The sequence below is a fragment of the Malania oleifera genome, chromosome 10, assembly GCF_029873635.1.
Source record: "Malania oleifera isolate guangnan ecotype guangnan chromosome 10, ASM2987363v1, whole genome shotgun sequence".
NCBI classification, from domain to species: domain Eukaryota; kingdom Viridiplantae; phylum Streptophyta; class Magnoliopsida; order Santalales; family Ximeniaceae; genus Malania; species Malania oleifera.
This window is the reverse complement of record NC_080426.1, coordinates 48,408,258-48,431,170: the sequence shown is the minus strand read 5'-3', so window position 1 is coordinate 48,431,170 and position 22,913 is coordinate 48,408,258. Positions and strand designations below refer to the sequence as shown.

At 34.0% G+C, this 22,913-nt stretch overlaps 1 protein-coding gene across 1 annotated transcript in view; it reads left to right on the top strand.

Moving 5' to 3' along the window:
- Positions 1 to 22,913, top strand: part of LOC131166808 (uncharacterized) — a 59,234-nt gene that overhangs the window by 19,633 nt on the left and 16,688 nt on the right. The window contains exon 4 of the mRNA XM_058125394.1: positions 1,528 to 1,681. The gene's annotated coding sequence lies outside the window, so the exon portion shown is untranslated. The remainder of the gene's footprint in view (positions 1 to 1,527; positions 1,682 to 22,913) is intronic.

Here is a 22,913-nt window from a genome sequence, read left to right as displayed (position 1 = left end):
AACTTTATTGAATATCATTTTAAATTATGCAAATTGTAAGGGGGAGCCGTGTCAGGCAATTCCAATTTTGCTCATGTGTTTGTCATCATCAAAAGGAGGGAGATTGTTAACTTTTTGAGTCCGATTCCTATTTTGATTATGACAAACCACAACATCTCATTTGTGCGTTTAATCTCTGAATAGATTTATGATGCAAAAGGCACTAATAAGGGATGCAAAATGGAAGTCAATGAGTAACCAACAGAGCACAAATTTTGGCATATTCCATTGAACATTAAGGAGTAGAAGCACGAAGATTTTATTTATTCTTTAAGTTGTAATAGTAATTAGGTTTCAATTTATGCATGCATAATTATATGATTTGAATTGAAACTTTCACAAAATGACCAAGACCTTAAATTGACCTTAGGGGCATAAACTTATCATGAAAACATTTTTCCAAAACAAGTTTTTTCAAAAAAAAAAACCCCTTCATGTTTTTTCTGTCGCATTAATGAGCACTTTTATATATCAATAACTCCTTATCTTAAAAAGTGTTCAACATGAACGTCGTGAAATTTTCTCTTAAATTTCCATTGATACTAAGAACGTTCAATTTGGAGTTGTATGTAAAAAGTTATATTCAAAATACTGAAGGGTGTTTACAGTAGAAAAACTCCTTTCATGTTTTCTTTGTCTCATTGATGAGCTATTTTATTTATCTAAAACACCTTATCTTAAAAAGTATTCAACATTAAAGTTGTGTAATTTTATTTTAGCTTTCTATTGATACTAAGTACGTCAAATTTTGAGTTATATAGAAAACGTTATGTCTAAAAAACCAAAGAGTGTTCGTGCAGAAAGCGCCCCAACGGTCGAAAAATGGCTAGTTTTCAAATTAAATTATATTTTAATACCCCAACGGCCATAAAATGACTAGTAATGAGTTTTCCCTATAAATACAAGCCAAAACCACTTTAAAAATGTTATAAAAACCATTTGAGAGCATTCTTGCATATTCTCTCTTTCCCAAACATATTTTATACTCCATTTTTTAAGATCAAAGCTTATTTCTCCTACTCTTATTCTTGAAAATCTTTTTGGGGGAATTATTTTTGGGGTTTACAAGCAAGGTTTGAGCTTGAACATATATTTATACCAATATATGTTGCTTGAAAGTCTTCTTGCCATTTGATGTTTTTCAAAGATCAATATTGACTAAATTCACTCTCCTACTCTTTCTTTGAAATATCATTTTTGGAAAAAAAAATTGTTGAGTATTACAAAAAGCCTTGAGCATATATTAACTCATATATAAATTGCTTGAGAGGCTTCTTGATTTTATCAAAGGTCATTTGAAATGAAAATCATTTTTCATTCTCTCACTCAGTTAATTGCAAAATATTTTTGAGAGGTTTTATCATTCTCTGTCGAGCTTCATTTGAAAATCATTTGAGAGTGCATTAAGAATTTTATTTGTACAAATCAGCTTATTTGAGAGGCATTTTACTTGTACGCAAAATTTCTCATTTGTATTTATGGTTCAAGTTGTGAACCGGGAAGAGGTAGCTATGCCTCGTGTGAGTAGCGGATTGTAAAGAGAAGTTTCGCCCTAGTAAGGAGCGGATTGTAACAGGAAGCTCCGTCCAAGTTTTAAGAAGTGGATAGTGGAATCCTTGAGTGGTTTGCCCAAGGCGAAGACGTAAGCGGGAGTTACCAATCTTCATTAAAAACTTTGTGTTTGTGCTCCCTCTTCCCTACTCTATTTAATTTCTGCACTTTACTTTCCGCACTTGTATGCTTATGTTCAATTTGTATTGAATGTTATAATTATTTTAAATATTTGCATACATTATTATTTGTGGGATTCATGCTTGTTTAGAAAGACCCTAGGTTGTGTTATACTGATTGTGGAATTAAAATAGAGATAAATTGACTTAGGAAGAATTTTTTAAATACCCAATTCACCCCTCCTCTTGGGAACACACCATAACTCTCAATGCGCCATACTCACTGAATTCACCAAGAATTACCCTACAAGCCCTGTATATAACCTGCTATGCTCACAAAACTCATTGAAAAAAAGCAGCATACTAAGTCCCAACGTGTGACCTGAGAATCTCTCTCCTAGTCTAATTCTCCACCTCAATCACAAGTTAAACCTGATAAACAACTCACGCTTGTGGCAAATAAGATAAACCAAAACCTTTCGTGATAAATTGATGAAAAACATATGTCTGCCCCGTGATACTATCATCACTAGTCCCAAACATTTAAATACATGTAGTCACCCATATGTCTTAACTGCATATGCCACAGAACGCCTGACTCAGATTCTACAACTGCAGCTCCACCTACAACTATAATATCCTGCACTGCATAAATATTTCCCGCTACCTTTTCTCCTTTCATCACTATCAAGTCGCCTTCACACACATTCATTTCCCCACTTTTAGATTTGTACCTATATCCGTTACAATCTAAATTGCCCAATGAAATTACATTCTTCCTTAGATCCAGTACAAGCCTTACATTATATAAGGTTCTTACAACACCATTATACAATTTGATTTTGACATTTCTAATACCAATTATTTTGTATAAAATACAATTTCCCATTAAAACACAACCAGTATTAACCAACATGTATGTGTTAAATCATTTTCTATTTGCTGTCGTGTGATAAGAGCATCTAGTATCTAGGATCCAAGAATCATCTGTGAGGCACTTTGAACCTGATGAAACACATAACATATCACCATCACTACTTCCTAAGTCTCCTTCTACTACATTTGCAAATTTTGACAAACCCTTTTTTGGGGATAGAATTAGTATGCCCAAGATCCAATCTCACATAGTTTGAACACATTTTTTATCAACAGTTTTGATTAATAAATGATATTAACAGTTTTATTATTCAGTTATTTAATTAACTAAATAAATATCCTTGATTAAATTTATAGGCTTTTCATCATGATGGAGATTGTGATAATGAGAGTTAGGCATTTTACTATTTAATCTAAATTATTCTTAGTCATAGAATCATTAATATTATGACATTAATGATCCAATTAGATCAATATATACATGCGGTGATCTCTATAAGATAGAGATTAGTTGATTTCATTAACTAAATTACATATATAGATGATGCTTATGGAGATATGATCATTGAATTGACTCAATTGAAAATTCCTAATGATTAGAATTACCATCAAACTGTCAATAAGATATTTTCTTGAGGAATATGATGTAAGAATTTTCTTTAACTTGAGATCTTCATAGCAATTAACATATTATTTATTGTACTTTGATTCTAGACATGTATTGTACTAGGGTGGTAATTGAAAGGATATTGGATATGATTTAAAACTTGTAGAATTAATGATTGATCAAGATGGAATCCATCAACTCTTGGTAATGAGTTTGAGCTCTATGTTGTCATTAATTATAACATCTAAATTAAGACCTTGGCCAGGGTAGTTGAATGAAAGAAAAAAAAGAGTTTCTTATGTCATTCATTAGTCAGTTAATAGACATAGAACATAGTAGGTTACCTATTGAGATTTGACAGTTGGACCATATTCTAGGGTATACCCGGAGCTATAATGACGGAAGAAAATACTACATTATTCTTCTACGGATTATTGAATATAATTGTGCACTTCATGATATTTGGTTATTAAAGAGTGTTATTAGACACCAACCTTGATTAGTAGATTGGTTTGACAAACTTACTACTGACTTAGTATTGAACCTGTGGGGTCGCATGCTAACGAGTATTCTGATATTTGCTAATGGATTATCTATTTTATTATTTGATAATTAAATTGGAGAATTTAATTTAATAAAATAAATAAAATTTGTAGTCCAAATGAAATATTATTATATTTTTGGCTAGCACCAAGAATATAATTAATATTGGAGACAAACTAATGATTTCCTATTTAGAATAGGAAATTGATAACATCTCTTTGTTATTTAATCGACCAAAATAATTTGCCAATATAATAAAATAACTTATCTCCACCTCTCCACCTACTCCTTTAATGGTGATTGCTATAAAAACCCCTCCCCATATGGACATATGTAGAGTGAAATAAAAAAGGCTCCTCCCGCTAAAGAATGAAGAGGCACAGAGAAATAGAGAAAGGATGGGAGATTAGAGAAGGTAGTTGCACTTGCAACAAGTAATTCTATTAAAAACCTAAAGATGTAGCATATAGATATTTTCAGGTTTGTCTACTTTTTCCATTGATCAAAGGGTTGATTACAAATGTCTATTTCGGTGTGGATACGCATAGAATCTTCGTACTATTGAATAATTTTAATATCAAATATTCGTTTCCAGGTATATTGTTTCAACATTTAGAATAATTTTTAAACATAGATAGATTTATCTTGGATTGTTTTAATCTTCCGCTATGTGTTTTGAACACATAACAATCCCACACCCTTAGACATATATCGACTTTCCAGTTTTCACCAAACTTATGTTGGAGAATCCTCATCCATGACGCGATACAACACGTCATCAACCAAACATAGTTAGATGGTTGATACTGTCTTTGCCACCAATTCATTCCAAGTTGCTTCATCCATGTCTTTCAGTTGAATTCCATATAAGGCCTTCACCATGTCTTGCTGCACTAAGAGATCCTTCTCCCTTCTCTGCCACAAACCAAAATTCTCGGTTCCATCAAACTTGACAAGGTCATATTTTGCATATGAAGATCCAAAAGCCATTACAACAATGCTCTGATACCAATTTGTTGTGTAAACCCCCCAAATTTGCACAACATAATATTTATGTGTAAAGGATCAAATATACAATGCAATAAATGATGAATATACAAAACAATCCATAGCCACAACAAGTAAATGAGAGCAATAATAATCACAAGAACACAAGAAATTACGTGATTTGGCAATGCCTACATTCATATGAGCAAATGACAAAGATTCATTATCTTCTTGTCCAAATTACAAGAACAATACATCAATCCTCTCAACTCTTACAACCATCATTCAACCATACTCTAAATACATCATATATGGCATATCTATAGATTTCTCAGAGGTTTTCCCTCCCAACCCCAACCATATTAACATCCACCTTTCAAAATTTGAAATCTGCACTGGGTGTCCCAAGCCAAACTGTCAACGGTTTCAGACACAATGCAAATTGTTTGAAATCTTGCTCAAAACCATCGACGGTTAAAGCCTTATTGTCAACGGTTACCTTACTGCTGCTTGATCTCCTTCATGCTTATGAATTTCGGTGTTAACCCAAGAGGGGGGTGAATTGGGTATTTTAAAAATTAAGTCTTTCAAGTTCTAATTCTGAAAATTTTCAATTATGAACTTGCAAGCTGCTTACAACTAGTTCAGTGTTCTTCAATTAATCAACCTAATGAGTGATTTTGTCAATCAATCAATTTTACCCAATTACTTTGCAGGCTCTTAGCTTTACCGTGATCCAAAGAGGAGGGGTGAATTGGTATTTTTAAAATCTATCCCCTAGGTATTCCTCCTAACAGTAGTATGTCCATAATCCTATGGTCAATCTAGTGCGAGTAACATCAGAAATTAAATAAAGCAGTTTAATCAATTGCACAAGCACCAGAAAGTAGTAAAGAGAAGGGTGACACACATATATGTTATCGAGGTTCGGCCAACTGCCTACGTCCCCGCCTTGGCTAACCAGCATAAGGATTATCACAATAACTTGGTCACTGAAACAGGTGGAGCGGCACCTATACAAACCCGGTCAAATTATCACAGGGCTGACCTCAACCTTAACCAGGTCAATTAACACAGGACTAACCTCAACCTTTACACCAATCCTTACCGAGCTGGAATACCGCCCCCTCAGGCCACGCCTGGAATCTCTCAGATATACAAACAAAAGGTACAGTATAAGGGTGCTTTCACGTAAAGCATATTTGTACCACAAATGCGCACAATCACAAACACCACATATGATTTAACAATGTAAGCTCAGTGTGGTCTAAGTAGTTCAACTCTCAAATATATTTTCTATCAGTGTTATATGTACGTGAGAGTGTCAACAAGCAATCTTTGTATTTCTAGATGTTCTCAATCAAGAAGCTCAAACAAAGATATCTTGCAATATTCAAGTATCCCAAATTGCAGAATATGTCAATCACGTGAATAGTGTATATTCTTGGTTTGCAAGATATATGTAATCTTTGTATTTCAGCAAATGATGTAAACTTGAATGGATATTGCCACAAAGATTAATATAACACACAAAAATATCTTTTCACAAATGTATCGATATGAATACCACAAGATATTTGAGTACGTTTGAAAATATTTTTGCAAGCCAAAAACAAATACAAACTTCCTAAGATATTGCAATGAGAATGCAACACTTAGAAGTTCAGCAAAGTCTTCATAGGATAGGCTTATGAGAAAAGCCCCTTAAGAATACTTAGGTAATGCTCTCGAGAAAATCGATTCAAACAATTAAAGAATGAGAGAGCAAAACCTCAAACCAATAACACTCAAATACACTTACAAATGATACTGAGATAAAGTAGGTAAGTTTGAGTGGATTTGGAGATAGTATGAGCAATAGGAAGTATTTAGCTTGAGAGAGAAATTTGATTTTTGGTTTTTGCTAATCAATCCTTAATTCTCCTAAATGAAGGAGTATATGTAGGCATACTGAAAATTTTGACCGTTGGGGACCTATTAGGGATTGTTAGAAAAGTTTAATGATGTTTAAGACATTTTAACCCTGTTTAAAAAATATTCACTGCAGTAAAAAATCAGGGCAACCTGAGAGGTCCGGTCGACCAGAAATGTTTCGATCGACCAAGTCTCATATGGTTCGGTCTACCAGGGGACTTTTGAACTGAGGGCTCGGTCGACCAATAGAGGGTGATTTCTCAATTTTTCGAGGTTCGGTTGATCAGGCCATTTTGAACTGGCTAGTTTAGTTAACCAGACCGCTGAAAATTTTCCCGAGGATCCTCCAATCGACTTGGTAGTTGGAGAACAAAAGTGCTCGGTCGACCAGATGGTCAAAATGTTGACTAGGGAGGGTTTCGGTCGACCAAGTCTTTTTAAACTGAGTTGGTTCGGTCGACTGGGACCTTGGTCAACAGTTGACCCAGGTTTGGTTCAGTCGACCAGGCCAAAATGAACTGATTTGGCTAGTCGACCGAAAGTGCACCAAGTGTGCATTTTGGTCTTGTATTGACACAATCAAACCCTATTCGAGTGTCTAACAAACATATATGCAAATTTGTGTGTCCTAAGGTCATTTATGTCCAAAATTAAGACACCAAAAAAGGCCGATGTCGGTCGACCGAAGGGTACACCCTAAGGTCTTTCTAAGGTCCTTTCTCATTCATGGTTTGTTTGAGCTTATGTAGTAAATCATACATGTGATGTGTGAGCTTATTACGAACCGAATACCCTAATTACTATTACAAACAAATTTCACTACAAAAATATTACAATCAAGAGTATGAATTTGTCTTCAAGCTTTGAGCTTTCACGCGCCATTAATGATCTGCTAATATGGACCTGCACATGAACTAGATATTCATTAAATACAGAAGTATTTGTCATTATCAAAACCGGATGTGACTTATAAGGTCAACATAGGCCTACTATATAATCAATTCACATAAATAAATTTTACGCCGAAATTAAAAGAGTTAAGGGTAAGAGAGATGCAAATACGATTTTATGAGATTCAGCTAACCCGGCCTACGTCCTCGCCTTAAACAACCCACTCAAGGATTCAACTACTCCCTACTCCTCTAACTAGGACGAAGCTTCCCTTATAGTCCGCTATTTACAAGAGGCATAACTTCCTCCTCAACCCCGGTTCACAACCTGAACCATGAATACAATATAATGAATTCAATTTTTGCAAAACTCAAAATGCTTCTAACAAAGTTAGTGAGTACAAGATAAATCCTAGTACATAATCATATGATAAAACATGAAGCTCAATATGTACGTAACAATAAGATCATTATATGAGTAAGGAGATGCTTCCCAAATTTACCTTTTAATCATTATCTCCCAAAAATAATTTCTTAAAAATGAGTGCTTTGGAGATCCAAGAGTTTGATGTTAGATCACTTTATGCAAGAATATAAAATAAGATTCTTTTAAAAATAATCTTGAATAATATGTAGATCTATGTTCTTGCTATCAAATAATTTGTAAGATTAAATCTTTGAATCAAAATATAACTTTGGATATTGTAAAAATTTAAACAATATTTTTCAAAAGATATTCCTCAAGAATATGCATTTAGAAACTCTTAGAATTTGCAATAGCCAAATATCAAATCTTGGAATGAAAATATAGTTTTAACTATCTCAAAGATTTTAGTTTTAGAAAAACTTTTCTCAAGTATTTTATTCAATCAATGAATATAAAATACAAAGATTATGATTTTTGCTCCCAAGAAATATATTAAATATAATGAGTATGGGAAACAAGAAAATAGGATTTGAATGCTCAAAATACTCATACCTCAATACCAACAACAATTGCAAAATATGTGCGTGAATGCCTTTTGATCAACGTAACAAATGCCCAAATTGGATGTGAATGCTTTTGGAGTGCAGGAAAAAGTATAGCAATATGTTCAAGGCTCTCAGAATGTAGGCAATAAGTTTATGTTTTAGGGTTTAGAAATTAGGTTTATAAGCATTTTCGATAGTTGATCAAATCATGGTCGTTGGATCATTTAGAATTAAATAATTTCGTTCGTGTCCGCGTTAAGACGACATTTAGCGCCACGACATTCGTCGACGAGAGGATACTTTCGTCGATGAGTGTTCAACACTCGTTCATCAATGGGAACGTGATTTCGTCAACGAGAGCACTATCTGAAAATTTTGAGCTCTCAATTTTTTGTCATCGATAAGGACAAACTGTTCTTCGCCGAGTAACCTTCATGCATTCGTCATCGAGGCGATGTAGTTCGTCGACGAGGCCTCTAAAGTTTGCCTCTAAAAATTCATTCAACCTAGAACTAATGTAAATGTATCTTTCATGAAATGTATGAGTCCTAAGGTCTGTTTAGGGTATATTTGAGCTTCAAATTATATCATATGACTTATGTAAATACATTCAATTTTTAAATACCCATTCCCATTGAAGATCTTGAACTTGAAGTTTGCTTCTTCATCCTTATCTTCTTCTAATTCCATGGATTGAGCCAAGTGGTATGTACTCCATGCTCCTCGTGGCTTCCATATCATCCTTACCATTCGTGCATTCTAAATCATGATCCTGTTCACAAACTCAATTGCACATGTCAAATACCAAGTGATTTGTCATTATCAAAATAGGATTGAACTCATAAAGTCAACAATCCCCCCCTTTTTTATGATGACAAATACACTAGTAAAAATGGGTTATGCCTAACAAGGCTCCCCCTAAGATAATGCATAAATTAGAATTTAGCAATCCTGTTTACATACAATGAAGTTCATACACATTGTAAAATATGCAATATTTCTGTTTACACACAATGAAGTTCATACACATTGTAGAATATGTTATATTTTTGCTAGTACAACTTCTCTCCCTTTCATTCAAAACTATTTTTGCTAGTATATATCTATATACTTCTCCCCCTTTTGGCATCAACAAAAAGGTATATATATATATATATAAATTGTTCTAACATAAATATATCTCATCTTTTAAAAAATTTCTTTATATGTCAAAGTTGTACGGTGAGATATATCTCCCCCTGTGTTACTCAACTCACGTCTCCCCCTTTCTAAGGTAAATTTGTGTTGTTGAATCAAATTTTAATGTTAACATACACAACATTTCAATTTACATAGACATGGATAAGCAATCAGTCCATTAAAGTCCAAAAATTTATGTGAGCATCAACATGTGTCATGTATCCATATAAAATTTAACATGCACTAACCATTCGTTAAGTTTAATACCAAATGTGAAAAAAAAAAAAGTAGCCAAATGTGAAAATTTTAACCAAATGTTACTTTTAATTGAAGTTGCTCACCCTTAATTATGTAGTCTAATGTAACTCTAGGCAACTTCTCGACTATGCATCAGACCTAATTCACGTCTAATCTGGATAAACCTATCCTTCGGAAGTGGTTTTGTGAATATGTCTATCCATTGTTCATCTGTGCATACAAATTCAAGTGTCACTTCTCCTTTTTGCACATGGTCACGAAGAAAATGATGTCTAATTTCTATGTGTTTAGCTCTTGAATGTGATATAGGATTCTTTAAGATGTTTATTGTACTTGTATTGTCACATTTTATAGGAACTATGTCATAGTGTGGTCCAAAATTCATAAGTTGTTGCTTTATGTATAACATTTGAGCACAACAACTTCCAGTCGCTATATATTCTGCCTCGGCTATGGAAAGAGTAACTGAATTTTGCTTCTTAAAAAACCAAGATACTAAAGAATGTCTTAAGAAATGACATGATCTGCTCGTACTTTTTCTATCCACTTTACTACCTGAAAAATTAGCATCTACATAGCTAACAATCTCAAAGGAGGTATACTTAGGATACTATAATCCAAGTTCAATGGTTTCAATCAGGTATATAAGTATTCTTTTGACAGCTAATAAGTGGGAGTCTTTAGGTGCAACCTAAAATCTCACGCACAAACATACACTAAACATTATGTCAGGCCTGTTGGTAGTCAGATATAGTAAGTTACCAATCATCCCATGGTAGAGCTTAACATCTACTAGTATGCCTTACTCGTCTTTGTCTAATTTTACTAAAGAGCTCATAGGTGTTCCTAGAATTTTACCATTTTTCATATTAAACCTTTTGAGTAAGTCTCTAATATACTTTGATTGATTTATAAAAATTCCATGTTTTGCTTGTTTGATCTGAAGTCTTAGGAAGAAATTTAGTTCTCCCATAATGCTCATCTCAAATTCGTTTTGCATACAACTCGCAAACTCATTGCACAACTCTTCATTTGTTGCTCCAAATATAATATCATCTACGTATATTTCTACTAGGAGCATGTTATCATTCTTAGATTTTATGAAGAGTGTAGTGTATATCTTCCCTCTAATAAATCCTTTATCTAATAGAAAATTGTTTAGCCTTTCATATCAGACTCTATGAGCTTGCTTTAAACCATACAAGGCTTTAGTTAGTTTATAAATGTGATTTGGATACTTATGGTTTTCAAAGTCTGGGGGTTGTTCTACATATACTTCTTCACTTATGTAGTCATTTAAAAATGTGCTTTTGACATCCATTTGATATATTTCAAAATTTTTAAGAGCAGCATAAGTTAACAACATTTGAATGACTTCCATTCTATCTACAGGTGCGAAGGTTTCCCCAAAATCTATCCCTTCCTCCTGGTTATATCCTTGAGCTACAAGTCTTGCCTTATTTTTAACAACTATTCCAACTCACTCGAAAAATGAGTAGCTTGGAAGCTACCCCAAGTATTAGGAGTTTTGTCGTGTAATATTCAGCCCAAAGGCTAGATCGTTTCCTCAGGGAATGCATTTTAATCTCAAATTTTATGTATTTCCAATCAAAAATGAAAAGTTACTAAACTCTATTCAAATTCGGGATTTTCAAGATTATTTGAAATTTCTTTTTATCAATTAAATGAATATGCAATTTAAATCCTAATCCCTAACATGCACTGAATTAAATAACGAGAAACGGAAATCCTACATCTAATCAGGCAAGAATTGAAACACGCATTAAACTTCAGACAAAACTAAAAATGATAACTTTAACACGTAATTAAAACACACAATGATAAAAACTCAATCAAACACAAATGCAAACAAGAAAAAAAAAAACAAACTTTTGACAAAATCAAGTACCTGAATCAAGATAAAAAATTAAACGCAAATAAGAGCTTGAACAAAAATTAAAGCTTTAATGACTTAAACAATAACTAAACACAATAAAAATAAGAACTTTAATAAGATTGAACCTAAACTAAATCGAACTTCAACAAACAAGATTTAAAATTTAAGGGGAACTACTAATTTAACTTCTAAGCAAAAATATATTTTTTTTCTTTTTGCATTTTATTCTTTTTTTTCTTCTTAAGAACCAAATCGGACCTTAGTTATTTAACTAAATAACTCGAACAATAATTAAATCTAATGCTAAATTTAATTAAGAGGAAAATAAATAAATAAATAAATAAGCTTTAATAATAATAATAACACACAAACAAAAGTTCACAAATTTAAAATTTTAATTAAACCTCAAATAAAAAAAATTAACAAGATTCAATTAAAGATAAAACAATGAAAAGAAGAGAGAGAGAGAGAGCAAGAGAAAAAAAACAAGCCAGTGGAGAAGTTTCTGGCGACAGGAATAAAGCAAGGGCTGTAGGTGGCTGGCTTCTCAGGTGACTAGAGTTGCAGCAGTTGTGGAGGATGGCCGCCGTACAGTAGCAGGGGACGAGGTGAGCTTGGGTATTCACCAACATTGCAAGGTCTTGGGTGGTTTGGAGCAGCAGCAGTTGTGGCCGCAAGGCAGCAAGCAGGGGGCTCGAGGTGCTCCTTCTTCTACAGACAACAATGGAGGAGACGCAACCGCAACGGGTAGCTCGGATGGAAGGTTCACGGTAGCATGTAAGGAGAGGAAGAGCAGGAACAGCAAAAGAAGAAAGACGAATAATAAAATAAATAAATAAATAAATAAGGCAACTGCAGCAAGAGTACACAGCAGCAATGGATGGCCGCAGCACAGACGGAAGCAAGTAGGGGGAATGAAGCAGGGAGGAAGAGAGAGTAAGGAGAGAAGGGGAGATAAAGGGAAGAATACAGAGAAGGCGAGAGCTAAGGCTGAGACAGAAAGGGGAAGAAAGGAAGAGAAGGGAGAAAAGGGGAGCTGGGATGGCTGGAAGCAGTCGAGAGAGAGAGAGGGGAAAGAAGAAGGGGAAGGAAGAAGGAGAAGAAAAGGAAGAAAGGAGATGGGGGCGTTGCCAAGGAAGAGAAAAAAAGGTAGAATAAATTAAGGGGGAGAGGAGAGAATGCCCTACGCCCGGTTTGGAGAGGACCCGGTTGCATGGCTGGGTCACATCAGGTCAAAAATTTAAAAAAAAAAATTCTTTTTTCTTTTTCCCTTTTTCTCAATTTTTTTTTCTCTGCGAACGAGACCAATCTTGACCCTCTTAGAGCCTGTTTCTCTCAAAGTTCAAAACACAGAAATTGTAGATAATCTTCTCATATTTCTCTAGAATTTCAAATCATCTCAATTGAAGATCGTAAGGTAAAATTATGCACGAATTACGAACTGGTGCCAGTTTTAGCTTCTGATAATTTTCCTACGATAAAAAAATACTAAAACTTCATAAATTGCTCAATAAAACCCAAATATTATAAATAGGATACCGTGTTAAAATATTTAAAGTAATTAGGTATTTAATTAAAAATATAAGTTCCAATGCACGAATTAAAACGCCTACTTACGTAGTTTAAGCGCGTAATCATATTCCATGTTCATTTTTTTATTCTTATATATCCATTTTGTTCCAATAACTATCTTATCCTCAAGTCTTGGGACTAATGTACAAAATTTATTTCTCTCAAACTGGTTTAATTCTTCTTGTACAAATATCAACCAAGATTCATCTTCAATTGCTTCACTCACATTCTTAGGTTCTTGTTGTGATAAGAAAGCAAAATGACTAATCATATTTCTAAGTGAGGATCGTGCAGCTACTCCACGTGATGGTTCACCTATAATTTGATCAATGGGATGATTCTTTATGTACTTCCATTCTCTAGGTTGTACAGTAACCTATTTTTCAACTTGATTATCTTCAGAAGATGTTTCCGTAACTTCATTTCTCTTATCTGAAATATCTTGAATAGACAATTTTTCAAATTCCTTATTTATCTCGATTTCATCCTCATCAATCTTTTTAGCAAATGGATTTGACTCATCGAATACTACATGAATGGATTCTACAATGGTTAATGTTCATTTATTATATACCTTGTATGCTTTACTATCTAAGGCATATCCTAGAAAAATACCTTCCTCCGATTTCACATCAAACTTACCTAAATGTTCATTATCTCTAAGCACAAAATATTTACAACCAAAAACATGGAAATATGAGATGTTTTGTCTATAGCCATTCCATAATTCATTAGGAGTCTTATTTAGAGATGGTCTAATCAAGACTCTATTTAGAACATAACAGACAGTGTTCACTACCTTAGCCAGAAGTACTTAGGTAGTTTATGTTCGTTAAGCATAGTTCTGGTCATTTCTTGTATAGACCTATTCTTTCTTTTAACTATACCGTTTTTTTGTGGTGATTTAGAGGCTGAAAAGTTATGAGATATTCCTAATGACTCGAAGTATTCTTCCATACCTTGATTTTTAAATTCTCTACCCCTATCATATTGGATTTTTATAATTGCATATCCCTTTTCATTTTGAATTTTCTTACACAATTTAATAAATTGTTCACATGCTTCATCTTTGTGACCTAAAAATAGTATCCCATGTAAATCTAGAATAATCATCAACAATAACAAATGCGTATGATTTTCATCCTAAACTTTGAATTGGATTTGGACCAAATAAATCTAAATGTAGCATTTGAAGTGGTCTAGTAGTAAAGATTACTTTCTTCTTCTTAAAACTAGATCTTGCTTGTTTTCCTAGTTGACATGCATCACAAATTTTATCTTTTATGAATTTTGTCTTAGGCAATCCCTTAACTAATTCTCCCTTAACTAATTTAGATATTAAGTCCATGTATGGTTGTCCTAATCTCCTATGCCAAATCCAACTAAACTCATTCATAGCAGAGAAACATGTCACACGTTGAGAAGTGAGGTTATCAAAGCAGGTTGTATATACATTTTCATGACAATCAACAGTAAATAGAATTTTGTTATCAGTTTTGTACCCAACAATGCATTTGTCATGTTCAAAGGATACTTTATAACCTTTATCACATAATTGATTTATACTTAATAAGTTATGTTTTAAACTATCAACTAGTAAAACATCATATATAATAAGTGATGAATCGTTACCAACTTTACCTACTCCTATGATCCTTCCTTTTGCATTGTCCCCAAAAGTGACCAATCCTCCGTCCTTTGGTGTGAAGGATGCGAATTTTGCTTTATCCCCAATCATATGTCGTGAACATCCGCTGTCCATATACCATCTATCCTTTTAGGAGGATGATTTTAAGCATACCTTCAATAGACATTTAAGTAACTATTTTTGGTACCCATTTTTTTTTTTTTGGTCCATGGGGGTTAGTGCTTGAATCTCCTTTAACTCTCCATACCTTTTTAATTTTAACATATTTGTTCTTAAAAGGACAATTAAATTTTATGTGACCTATCCTTTTACATTTAAAGCATGTAGTGTATTTATAAGAGTCTTTTGATGGAGCATAAGCTTTTGATTCTCTTCCATTAAACCAAGTCCTTCTTTATCTAGGGAATTTCTTTGGAGCGCTTTGTGCTCCAAGGAGCTTTTCAAAGTTACTCTAGCCCTTTGTGAATTTATGAATAATTTTAGAATTGTCTTTCAATTTTCTTTCCAATTCCTCAATTTTTAAATCCTTTTCTTTTATCACATATGCATGAGACTCAATCTGTTTTTCAATAAGCATTGATAGTTCCTTTAATTTACATTTCAAATTAGAAATTTTCTTAGTTTTCTTCTCAAGCGTATTAAGAGTGTACAAATATTCTTGTTGCAGTTCATTATAAGAAAGCATGCTATTTCCATTTTCAGAATCACTGGAATAATAAGAAGATGCCGAGAAAGATGATTGTACCTCAAGGTCATCATGTGCCATTAGACACAGATTAACTACCTGATCATCACTAGACTCGGTGTCTGAACTACTTATGTTGTGCGTGTCCCATCTGACTTTTAAAGCCTTCTTTTTTTTTTCTTGGAGGCTTTCTTTAGTTTAGGATATTCAGGCTTGATGTGTCCAACCTCCCTGCAGTTGTAGCAAATTAACGGATCATCCTTCTATTTCTTCCTGCTTGACTCTCCTCTTTCTAATTTCGAGTTCCAAAATTTTCTATCAAACTTCTTATTCTTCTTCAGGAACTTTCTGAACTTCTTTGTTAACAAGGTCATGTCATCTTCTGATTCCGGGTCACTTCCTTCACTAGAACTGCTAGACGATGCCTTAACAGTTGTAACTCTCTTTGCTTTATTCTGCTCATTTTTCCTCTTATTTATTGCTAGCTCATACGTGATGAGTGAACCGATCAATTCATCAACCGACATTTCTTTTAGATTCCTTCATTCGGGCATGGCTGTAGCTTTAGCTTCCCAAACAGGAGGTAGTTCCCTATGGATTTTCCTAATTAAGTCATAAGTACGGTAAGATTTACCAAGTGCATTTAATGAATTCGTGATGTGTGTGAATCTAGTGTACATGGATTGAATAGATTCATCAATAATCATTTGTCTTAGGTACATTTACTTTATCAACTACTTTCATGGGAACATGATTTCCTTTAGAAACTATTCTCCACACTTTCCAATCAACATTTAAAAGATATATACTCATCTTTCATTTCCAGTAGGTGTAATTTACACTGCAAAAATTGGTGGTTTAGTGGACGAGTGTCCCTCACCGAATGGGGTTACACCAATGTGTGTCATTGTGATCTTTTATAAAAATCATGGTTAAGTCTATGTAACCTTGATCTATTACCAAATGTGAATTTCCATGTTAACCCAAGAGGTGGGGTGAATTGGGTATTTTAAAAATTAAGTCCTTCAAGCTCTAATTTTGAAAACTTTCAATTACAAACTTGCAAGCTGCTTACAACTTGCTCAATGTTCTTCAATTAATCAACCTAATGAGTGATTTTGTTAGTCAATCAATTTTACCCAATTACTTTGCACACCTACTATATAATCAAAACATTCACACAATTCACATAAATAAATTTACGCATAAATTAAAAGAGTTAAGGGTAAGAGAGATGCAAACACGATTTTACGAGATTTAGCCAACCCGGCCTACGTCCTCGCCTTGAGCAACCTACTCAAGGATTCCACCAGTCCCTGCTCCTTTAACTAGGATGGAGCTTCCCTTACAGTCCGCCGTTTACAAGAGGCGTAGTTTCCTTCTCAACCCCGGTTCACAACCCGAACCGTGAATACAATATAATGAATTCAATTTCTACAAAACTCAACATGCTTTTAACAAAGCTAGTGAGTATATGATAAATCCTAGTACATAATCATATGATAAAACATGAAACTCAATATGTATATAACGTTGAGATCATTATATAAGTAATGAGATGCTTCCCAAATTTAACTTTTAATCATTATCTCCCAAAAATAATTTCTTAAAAACAAGTGCTTTGAAGATCTTAGGGTTTGATGTCAGATCACTTTATGTAAGAACAGAAAATAAGATCCTTTTAAAAATAATCTTGAATAATACGCAGATCTATGTTCTTGCTATCAAATAATTTGTAAGATTAATTTTTTGAATCAGAATATAACTTTGAATATTGTAAAGATTTAAACAATATTTGTAATGACCTGCTTCTCTTAACATACAATAAAACATAATAAATAAAATAGTCAACCCGAAACCCGTGGGTAACGGGGACACCTGTCATACACAGCGGAACCTAGGTAGTAGTAAATGTAAATCATCATTCTCATAACCACAAAATATTTAATATCAGGGTCAATTATATTCCAAAACACTGTATTTATATACATCTCCTAAAAATACAAAAATATCACTAGGATCCCAAACCAAAATCTCCTGATCCTAATTCAAACTTACCCTCCTAACAGGGTAACTCAACAGACTCAATGGCGGCATCGATCCGTCGGTCTTTCTGGGTTTCCTGAAAATTATTTAAGTTTAGGGGTGAGACATTTCTTAGTAAGAGAAAATAAACTAAATACAGTTGTGTGATAACATGAATATTTGATGCAATTATACATATGCAGTACATTTCATATATCTAAAACATTTATCATAACATACTGAATAATCATATACTTTCATATTTTCTAATAAATCATATAGTTCATAAAATGTCTAGTATAGCTAATAATACTGAAAACATACCCAGGATGAATAGTTAGTTGATGTCATGTGTTACCCCCCATGATGGGTTGTGCAGTCCGAAAGCAGGACCCGATAATGGTTGGTCGACCACTACCGAGTCAAAAATGTCTGTAAGTACGATGGGCCCGCCACATCCTTGTCTGGACTGCCAAGTGGACGTCTACAACTCTACACTGAAAGCCACATCGACTATCCATTTCCCACCCCCTTGTGGGGTGGTTAGCACAAGTATGAACATAGACATCTAATCTATATATAGTTATGGTACCGTGCTCCTGAAACTGAACTAAGCTAATATCTGGGTTCTTATAACATATAGTACATGATAATATAGCATTTAACATAAATGGATTGATAGCATTTCTATACTTTCATAAATATGGCCTTGCGCCGAACATTTCGTAAATACGGCCTTGCGCCTCATAAATATGGCCTTGCGTTGAACATTTCATAAACACGGCCTTGCGCCGGAAACATATAACATACACAACCTTGCGCTAGCTATCAATCACGGCCTTGCTCCAAAAATCTCATACGTATCATTCTGAGTAAATAAGTCATTTATCATGTATTTCAAAATCATCACATATTGCATTATTTCATAATTACTGAAAACATGCTTATTCGTAAAATTGTCATAATATAATATATATCATGTAAAAATAATATTCATGCCACACAATGCTAAATAAAATTATACATTTCATTCTAAAAGCGTAATTCCTGTAAAACAGCAGTATTTTCCCAAATATGCATTTTACTTAATAATATTCAGATATAATATATGTTTTCCTGAAAATTAATTTGCTGATAAATAATAGTAATTTGCGTGAAAAATGATTTTTTTAGTTTATTCCCTTACCTGATACTGAAAAGAAAACCCCCTAAAAATCTACTCGTCCTACACCCGCAGGGTTCCCCGAGTAACACCCTAAAACCAACAACTCACATAACCAAATTTCAGTTTTTTTCTGTGAATATCATTTCCTATAACTACAGTAAGACCAAATTTTGCTTAAAAAGCCTTACCTAAAATGAGGGACGAATTTCAACTCACTTCCACCAACAATCCGCTTTGGCAGATTTGGAAAGAACTTCCTTAGGAGCGTCGTGGTGGTCTCAGATCGTCAATCCAACGAACGACGGAGCCGAAATCGAAGAGAGAGGAGAGAGAAACCATTGGGAGGAGAGAGAGAGAGAGAGAGAGAGTGAGAATTTCTTATTTTTCTGCGTAAAATCGAGTTTTTTGCACTATTTATACTATGGCCCTTATCGACGAGCCACATCACCTCGTCAACAAGGTCAAGAAGGTTACTCGTCGACGAACTCCCCCCTTCGTCGATGAAATTCAGAGTCGCCCAAATATTTACTCGGTATCTTCTCGTCGACGAAGCGTACCCTCATCGACGAGCCCACAGTGCAATGTCGCGTTCGTCGACGAAGGCTACTGCCTCCTTCTATTGCTGTTTTCATTTTTCCACTCTTTTAATTATTATATAAATACCATTATTCTTCGGGTCATTACAATGTTTTTTAAAAGATATTCCTCAAAAATATGTATTTAGAAGCTCTTAGAATTTGCAATCAAATAGTTTTTGCAATAACCAAATATTAAATCTTTGAATGAAAATATAGTTTTAACTATCTCAAAGATTTTAGTTTTAGAAAAACTTTTCTCAAGTATTTTATTCAATTAATGAATATAAAATACATAGATTATGATTTTTGCTTCCAAGAAATATATTAAATATAATGAGAATGGGAAACATGAAAATAGGATTTGAATGCTCAAAATACTCAAACCTCAATACCAACGATGATTGCAAAATATGTGCGTGAATGCCTTTTGATCAACGTAACAAATGCCCAAACTGGATGTGAATGCTTTTGGAGTGCAAGCAAAAGTATAGCAATATGTTCAAGGCTCTTAGAATGTAGGCAAAAAGTTTATGTTTTAGGGTTTAGAAATTAGGTTTATAAGCATTCCCGGTAGTTGATCAAACCTTGGCCGTTGGATCATTTAGAATTAAATAATTTCGTTTGTGTTTGCGCTAAGACGACATAATGCCGCGACATTCGTCGATAAGAGGATACTTTCGTCGAAGAGTGTTCAACACTCGTTCGTCGGCGGGAACGTGATTTCATCGACGATACCACTGTCTAAAATTTTTTAGCTATCGGTATTTTTTCGTTGATGAGAACAAATTGTTCGTCGCTAAGTAACCTTCGTGCGTTCGTTGACGAGGCAATGTGGTTCATCGACGAGGCCTCTAAAGTTTGCCTCTAAAAATTCATTCAATGTATAACTAATGTAAATGTATCTTTCGTGAATGAGTCTTAAGGTTTGTCTAGGGTATATTTGAGCTTCGAATTATAACATATGACTTATGTAAATACATTCAATTCTAAATATCCATTCCCATTGAAGATCTTGAACATGAAACTTGCTTCTTCATCCTTTTTTTCTTCTAATTCCATGGATTGAGCCAAGTGGTATGTACTCCGTGTTCCCCATGGCTTCCATATCATGCTTACCATTTGTGCATTCTAAATCATGATCCTGTTTACAAACTGAATTGCACAGGTCAAATATCAAGTAATTTGTCATTATCAAAACAAGATTTGACTCATAGAATCAACAATTCTTTCCCTTTGTGTATTATTTCCACTCAATATATGAGCCACATTTCACAACAGACTCAAATCCAATTCACCTACTTCTTGATTGGTCAACCCAAGTTGTGGGTGTTCATCACCATTAGCATCCAAATTTATACTACTTGTATCCAAGTTACCCACATCATGATTACCATGTTTAGGGAGTTTCCCGTCTTTAGAAATGTGAACATCATAGTCTAGAGTTTGAACTTCCTCTTGGTATTCCCCCTGAAGTTTAGGCTCAGAGGAAAAATACATGGAGTCTTCATGAAAAACAACATCCAAAGTAATAAACATTCTTTGACTTAGAGGATGATAGCATCGGTACCCCTTTTGATGAGTAGCATATCCAACCAATGCTCGAGGTGTCAACTTTTTGCGCTAATGCTTATAAAGGTGTATGAATGTTACACAACCAAAGACATAAGGAGGTAAGTTTGGAACTGTTGGAGCAACAATTACTTTAGAAATAGCTTGGGATGGTGTTTGGAAATCAATAGTGCTCGAGGGTACTTGATTGATGAAATACGTTGCAAAAGTAAGTGCTTCACCCTGATAAGATAACAACATTTGAGCTTCTATCAATAAAGCACAGACAACTTCCAATAAGTGACGATTTTTTCGCTTAGCTAGCCCATTTTTGTTGGGGTGTATAAGAACAAGTAGTTTGGTGAATAATTCTGTGTGCTTCCAAATATTGTTGTGGAGCCGCCAAAGCACGAGGAAGAAGAGTCGTATTTGAGTTGTTCGTCGCTATTGCAGTTACATAGAGAGAGGAGGAGGGGGCTTTGTGATCGGCGATCAACGTTTCATAGGAATCAACATGTTCGAGGCCAAAAATATTGAAGACCAGGAGAAGAAACTAGGTGCAGAGATTCAAAATTAGGGATCTTGGTATATTTTTCAAATTTGCATATCAAGTTGGGTTTGCAGAATTTCTAGGCTTCTTGCCGGTGACGATGTAATCGACGAGGTCGTCGGGTTTGTAGAGATTCAAAGGGATGGCTACAAACTGGGTGGTGGCAATAGATGTCTGTGCACAAAGCTCTTAGTGATGAATATAAATTTTTTTAAAAAAAAAAAACCACCAAATATATAGCAGAGGTCCCACGACCTTGCTCTAATACCAACTTGAAAAAACAGAGTTTGAGAATAATACTTTTATTTATTTTTCTTTCTCAGTGAATTCATATTGTACATATAGAGACATGTCTCCTATAATCAAGCTATTCTTCCTACAATCAAGTTACACGTATAATGACTGGACGACTATGTTGTCTCTAGAATAGGAAATAATCCCAAAGTTAATTATAAGATCAACCCAATATTTCAACAGTATAAAGTTCAGTGATATCTTATAAAAGATCTAATTCACTTAAATATTCTCTAAGCCAACAAAGCAACTTATTGATCATGGTATAGTGCAAAAGTGTTCAAAAGAATTCAAATAAATCAAGCAAAAGAACAAAACAAGATAAATCTAGAATTTTCCACAAATCTAATTCAATTTCAATCACGTAATATCATAGGCTTGTGATCATCAACCCAAAACCAAAACATAGTGAAAAGAATTTTTTTTTTATTTTCATAATTATATATATATATTTATAAATAAATAGATACTCCAAAACCGGTAGTGTTGGATTGAACAAGACATGCCTCAAGTGGTTTCTTAGGATAACTCTCTTCAAAAGTGTCTACCACAAGTTCATCAACCACATCTATGTTGAAACATGTATCAATTGTTAACGAATATTTCATTGCTTCAAACACATTAAATGTAACTTGTTCATCTTGCACCTGTAGTATTAGTTTCCCTTGTTGCACATCTATGAGAGTTCTTCCCGTGGCTAATAATGGTAGACCAAGAATAAGTGGAATTTCTAGATCTTCCTCCATATCTAAAACAATAAATTTTTTAGGGAAAATAAACTTGTCAACTTTAACAAGAACATCATCTACTATGCCTCTTGGTCGATTAATGGATTGGTCCACCAATTGAAGTGAAACGATTGTGGCCTTAGCCTCTCCTAGTCCTAATTGCCTGAAAATAGAAAAAAGGCATCAAATATATGCTAGCACCCAAAACACACAAAGCTTTTTCGAAATAAGAGTTTCCAACGGTGCAAGAAATAGTAAAACTCCCTGGATCTTTAAGCTTTGGTGGCA